Below are 6,604 nucleotides of genomic sequence, written 5' to 3'. Positions count from 1 at the left end.
CCTGTGGAACAGAGACCCACGTCTGCGGCTCAACAGAGACCTGCAGGCCTAGCAGCGCTAGCGGGGAAAAAGCTATTTATTTATTTTTTTGAGAAAGTCTTACTCTGTCACCCAGGCTGGAGTGCAGTGGTGCTATCTTGGCTCACAGCAACCTCTGCCTCCCAGGTTCAAGCGATTCTCCTGCTTCAACCTCTCAAGTGGCTAGGACTACAGGCACCTGCCACCATACCTCGCTAATTTTTTTTGTGTGAGTGCTTTTATTAAAGATGGGGTTTCACCATGTTGGCCAGGCTGGTCTTGAATTCCTGACCTCAAGTGACCTGCTCACCTCAGCCTTCCAAAGTGCTGGGATTACAGGTATGAGTCACTGGGTATAAGCCTTCCAAAGTGCTGGGATTTCAGGTATAAGTCACTGGGTATAAGCCTTCCAAAGTGCTGGGATTTCAGGTATGAGTCACTGCGCCCGGCTACGACTATGTTTTAGAGAGGCTCATGAAAGTCCTTCACGCCCCCTGTTGTCCTCTTGAGGATAATTTTCTTCCTTTCCTCTGGAAGGGACAGAAAGGTATCCCCATCATCACTGTAAGTGATCTTCGCCACGCCTGAGAAAAGTGAGATCAAAATGCATTTTCTTCTATAATACTAGACCGGCAGGTTGTATCCAGAGAGGCTGGACTTGAGGGGCGAGTCCATGAGCAATGAAGAGAGAATTTCGTACCAGTCCAGTCCTTTCCCATTCAGTTTGGCAATGTCTGGTTAGGACATGGTCAAAGGTAAGAAGTTGACTCATTCATTCTAATTTATGAGCACCTACTACATACAAGACACTCTGCTAGAAACTTGCATATAAGTTGAAAACCGCACATTTCCTTAAGGAACTTTCACATGGGTTGAGGAAATTTATACAAATATAATACTCAAAGAATTATATATATATGAATAGATCAGTCCTTCCTTTCCTGACTTTGACTTCCCTCTGATTCTATACGAAATTCTAATAAATATGTGCTTACCTTTGTACATCTCTTCAGAAATGCAGAATAACTAAATCTTGTGCACACAAATTATAAGTTATTCTCAAAGGGGTAAATTAGGAAAAGAGGAACAGGGAGTTGAGAATAGGAAAAGGAGGTAAAAGATGGGGTGTAAAAAGCAGATGTGCTTGCACTGAAGTCTTGACAAAGTTGAAGTAGATGAGTGGGGTGGGGTGAATGACAGTCACTCCAAAGTCATGTCACTCACAGCCTCAGAATGTGACCTTATTTGAAAATCGGGTCTTTAAAACATAATTAGGGTAAAGATTGAGATACGATCACACTGGATGGGGCCTAAATGAGAAGTTTCTAATCAGAGACAGAAAAGAACACGGAGCCACACACGGGAAAGCAGGCTGGACGAGGACAGAAACACAGATTGGATGCTGGTGCTGTGAGCAAAGGAGCGCCCGGAGTCACCAGAGGTTGGAGGAGGAAGAGGCAAGGCAGTGTTCTCCCCTAGAGCCTCTGGAGGGAGCGACCCCTGCTGATAGCTTGGCTTTGGACTTCTGGCCTCCAGAAATGTGAGAGGATACGTTTCATGACAGTTTGTTATTGTAGCTGCAGGAAACACAAGGAGGAAGGATAAGCAGGTCCTTAGCACTGGGAACTGGCCTGAGAGGAGGGAGGTTGCTAAGATGGGAAAGAGGGGATGACAGGTGTGTTTCTGCACACAGATGCCAGGCCATGCCTGAGGCGATAAACCCTGGGAGTGGGGTAGAAGGGCTGAAAATTACCCACTGAGCTGGGCTTCATTGGTTAAATAAGATTATCCTAAACCTTTCTATCTCAAGCATCAACTTATTAAACATCTCTGATCATGGCAGAATAATAAAAATGTAATGCAGCCATGAGCCCAGGAGCCCAACCTGGCAAACCTCGTGGGCCGAGAGTCAGACCCATGCAGCCCCTTGGCCAGGCACAGTCCTATGACGCCAACCTGCACACTATAGCCAGTGACCCGGCAGGCAGAACTAGAGGGGTGGAAAATCAACAATCCTAAGTCCGCAAGCCAAGAAGACGTTGACTATGTGGATGGAAAATGAGACTCAGAAAAGGAAAACCTCTCTGCATGCGTATGTATCATCTGCAACGAATCCAAACAAATAAGCAAGCATCTCCTTGAAACTGCAGGGAAGAAAATTTAACACTTCTTTTTTTTTTGAAGTCAGGAATGGTAAGTGAAAATTGAGTGCTATATCCACTACTACTAATTTAAAATGTGCAAAATGTCAATCGCATTGTCTTTATTTAGACATCAGCTTTGATGATTAATGTAAAGATGACTTTCTGTAAATTCACCCCCCCCCACCCCGAGCCTTATTTTTCCACGTGATCTCAAGTTCTACAAAAGAAAAATTTCCTTTCTCCTTACCCAAAGCCCAGCAGTGATTCCAGCCTGATGAAAAGGGTCCCTAAACGGGGGCAAGCGAACTAAAACATTTACATGGGACTGTGTTGACGCACGACATATTCTGCAACACTGCCTCCCCTATCTTGTCACCTGCTCCTCACCTCCTTGGGTGATAGGAACCAGTAATTAAGCATTTGATGAACTAAAGGGAACTGGATGGAAAGGTTGGCAGAAAGAAAGGCTTCGAGAGGAAGAACCACGGAAGGAGAAACGACAGATGAACAATCCACGGTGGCCAGAGGTGCTTATGGGGAGAGACTGAAAATCACGGTACCGCAGGCGTCAACCACGATCACAACATCATGTCAAGGGGTTTACACTTCATTTTGTAGGTGGTAAGGAGCCACCAGAGATGAGTAGTCGTATTGTCTTAGAAACTTCACTGTGGCAACAGAAAAGGAGGCATGCTTTTGTGGGAGAGATGATGGGTTAAGTTTAAAAAGAAAGAAAAAGGCAAAAAGAGCAGGTAGGCATCCAGTTGGTCCTGGTACAGACAAGTGATGAAGAGGGTCTGAACTAGGGGAGTAGAAGCAGGAATGGGAAAAATTAAAGAAACAATTTGAAGTAGATTTGGATGATCTGTGGGAAGGGTTTTTGTTTTGTTTTGTTTTGAGATGGAGTCTCGCTCTGTTGCCTCGGCTGGAGTGCAGTGGCACAATCTCGGCTCACTGCAACCTCCGCCTCCCGGGTTCAAGTGATTCCCCTGCCTCAGCCTCCCGAATAGCTGGGACTACAGGCACCCGGCACCATGCCCGGCTAATTTTTGTATTTTTAGTAGACATGTGTTTCACCATGTTGGCCTGGCTGGTCTCGAACTCCTGACCTCAGGTAATTCACCTGCCTTGGCCTCCCAAAGTGCTGGGATTACAGGCCTGAGCCACCGCTCACGGCAAGGAAGGGATATTTTTTATCTGAACCTGAATTCTTCCCGCCATCCACAAAAGAAGAATCCAGGACAGAGGTATGTGTGCAAGTTGTTTATTTGGGAGCAAGAGTGAGGGATCAGGGCAGTGGAACCAGAATGAATGAAAAAGAGAAACAAGGACGCCACTGAGTGACTACTGAGTGAGCCACTGCTGCAGGTGAGTGGAGCTTGATGTCTTGCTAAGAACTTCCAAGGAGCCTTATGAAATGCGCTATCCCTACGCTTCCGTCTGCATTGGTTCAGGGTGTCCCCACGGGCGTCACGCCCCCTGCACTTGAAGCTGTGCGTTCACGAGAGCTGAGCACGCTCCTGGCTCCTCAGGCGTCCATACCAACACCAGAGAAGCCCCAAGGCGAGACATGAGAGGCACCCGATGTAAACCCGAGGTGCGTGTCACAGCAGCTAAACGAAGCCGGTAGCAGCCTGCTTGGAAGTGGTCAGCCAGGCAGTAGCTGGAGCGAGACGTCAGGCTAAAGTGTGTGCCGTGGGGTCTAGGACAGCATGAGAGAAAAGGAGCCAAGGTGACTTGCATTCCCGGTGAGGCCGTTTATCAAGACATAAGGCCTTTAGAACAGAGAAGGCAATCTGGAGGAGGTAGATTTTACTGAAGTGTATGTGGGAATGCAAGGTCTTACGTGGGCTCCCCCTGTGCCCCACTGTCCTGACCCCGCCTTCCTTCTCCCTCTCATTTGGCTCTAGCTGCTCCCTCCCTGTTCCCCCTCAGACACACCATGCACACACCCCAATCACAGCCTCCATAGCTGCCATTCCTTTTGCCTGGACATCCTCCCCCAGAGCCTCCTAGCTCACTCCCTCACACCCTTGGGGTCTCTGTTCAAATGCCAGCTCATCAGAGAGCCCTTCTCTGACCACATTAGGTAACGGTACCTCCTACCATTATGCTCTTTTTACTCTGCTTTTCTCTTCATGTCTCCATTTGACACATATTTATTGATTTGCAAATGGTTCTTCCCCTTCCTCCACTAGAGTGTAAGCTCCATGAGGGCAGGGACTAGGTACCCTGCTGCTTCCCCAGCTCCTAGAACAGTATCTGACATGTATCAGGAACGCTCAATAAATGTTTGCTGAAGGAATGGATGCGCACTAGCTCAGACTGGTACACGTGGAGTTGAAGGTGCTCTGGCCCCTGGATGAAAATGCTCATTAGAGATACAAATGTGGACTGGGAAAATGCAAGTGGCTAGATCATGAGAGCCTGTGACCTGGGCTGCCTTTGCAGGCATGTCACTCGTGCATCACACAGCCCCTGCCGTTCTTGTGTGTGTGTTTGTGTGTATCTGTGCATGTGTTCCCGTGCCCTCAGGAGAGCCCTGTGCTTGGTTTAATATTTTACTGTCACTATCTTGAAATTCTGAATCATTGTCCGGGCATGGTGACTCACACCTGTAATCCCAGCACTTTGGGATGCCCAGGTGTGCGGATCACGAGGTCAGGAGTTTGAGGCCAGCCTGATCAATGTGGTGAAACCTCGTCTCTACTAAAAATACAAAAATTAGCCAGGCATGGTCCTGTAATCCCAGCTACTTGGGAGGCTGAGGCAGGAGAATCGCCTGAACCTGGGAGGAGGAGGTTGCAGTGAGCCAAAATCACGCTATTGCACTCCAGCCTGGGTGACAGAGGGAGACTCCATCTCAAAAAAAAAAAAATTTTTTTAATTAAAAAACAATTCTGAATCATTATATTTTTGAATTTGTATCTTGTGAGGTCCAATGGGACAACGGAACATCTGCATGAGCAGAAGGGACGTGTGTGCCCATCATTCCTTGCTGCTCCCTTTCTGTGATGCCCCATCCACAGAGAATTCTGGTGGCCCCATGATGTATGAGAGATTAATGGGACTCAAAATTAGTCCAAGGTAAGAGTACTGTGTCTATGAATGAGTCAGATGGGGCACTGGCAGCCCCAAGAGGCCACTAGAACTTGCTTCCCACACATGAAGCCATTGACATTCTAAGGGGACAATAGTTTCTTTTCCTTTCAGTCCTCTCTTACTCACGAGTAAGCACAGGTGAAAGGTGCTAGTAGAATGTGCATGGATCAAAATGTGAAATAAAAGCAACTGAGTTAGTTTGACGCAATATTTTCACTGGTAAGAACAGAACATATAGGCATATACAAGCTACAAAATAAAAATTGTCTAATGTCACTGATTCTGCCTATGAGTTACATGGTCTGACATTTGCAGTGTGAATTGTAATTCCCCAATATGACAATGAGTGGTAAAATTGATGCTAATGATTTAAAAGTACATTTAATGATTCTGTTTTTCTTTATTTAAAACATTAATAGCAAATAAAGGCAAGGCCCAGTGGCTCATGCCTGTAGCCACAACACCTTGGGAGGCCAAGGCAGGTGGATCACGAGGTCAGGAGTTCAAGACCAGCCTGACCAACTCGGTGAAACCTCATCTCTACTAATAATACAAAAACTAGCCAAACGCCTGTAATCCCAGCTACTTGGGAGGCTGAGGCAGGAGAATCACTTGAACCCAGGAGGTGGAGGTTGAAGTGAGCTGAGACTGCACCACTGCATTCCCGCCTGAGCAACAGAGCCAGACTCCGTCCTTAAAAAAAAAGAAAAAGAAAGTAAATTAAAAAATCCCATAACAAGTCAAGAGTCCAGGATAGAAAGGAAAATGCTTCATATTTTACTATCTTTAACAGCACTTTTTATTCCTGCTTTTTGAACAACAGGTCCTACATTTTCCTTTTGCAATGGGCCCTAAAAATCATAGCCTGTCCTGCCTTTGACTCCCATGGAGGAGGCAAACTTAGTCTTAAACACAGGTCCCACCTGATGACAGGCCAAGTGTCATTTTATTTGGAGGACAGCTCTGTGTGGGTGTGTGTCCAGTTTGCATCAGGCCCTGTGTGTGGGAACCGAGGAAGGCTGGGTGTTAGGGCGCAGATGTGGTTATACTGCCATCTTGTGTTCGGCATGGTACACAGCACATAGCTCCATGGGAGGCTAACACGCATGGGACCCGTGGCTGTCCACACTCTAAGGCCAAACTGGTAAACCAATAGGATTGCTATTCAGTTGACAACCTTTAATAAAGGCAGATGCACAACGAGAACTAAGGTTTCACCCACTATCCATCAAACCATTTCAGAGCCAGAGTTGGGGGGGGGGGGGTCACGTGTCCCTGTACCTTTGCTCTCCTTCCACAGGTTCTTTCCTTTATTCTCACTTTCTCCCTCTTTGTAATTC

Source organism: Aotus nancymaae, unplaced genomic scaffold, assembly GCF_030222135.1.
Source record: "Aotus nancymaae isolate 86718 unplaced genomic scaffold, 86718_ANA_hifiasm-v0.15.2.pri h1tg000108l, whole genome shotgun sequence".
NCBI classification, from domain to species: domain Eukaryota; kingdom Metazoa; phylum Chordata; class Mammalia; order Primates; family Aotidae; genus Aotus; species Aotus nancymaae.
The sequence above is the reverse complement of the archived record's forward strand: the minus strand, read 5'-3'. Positions refer to the sequence as shown.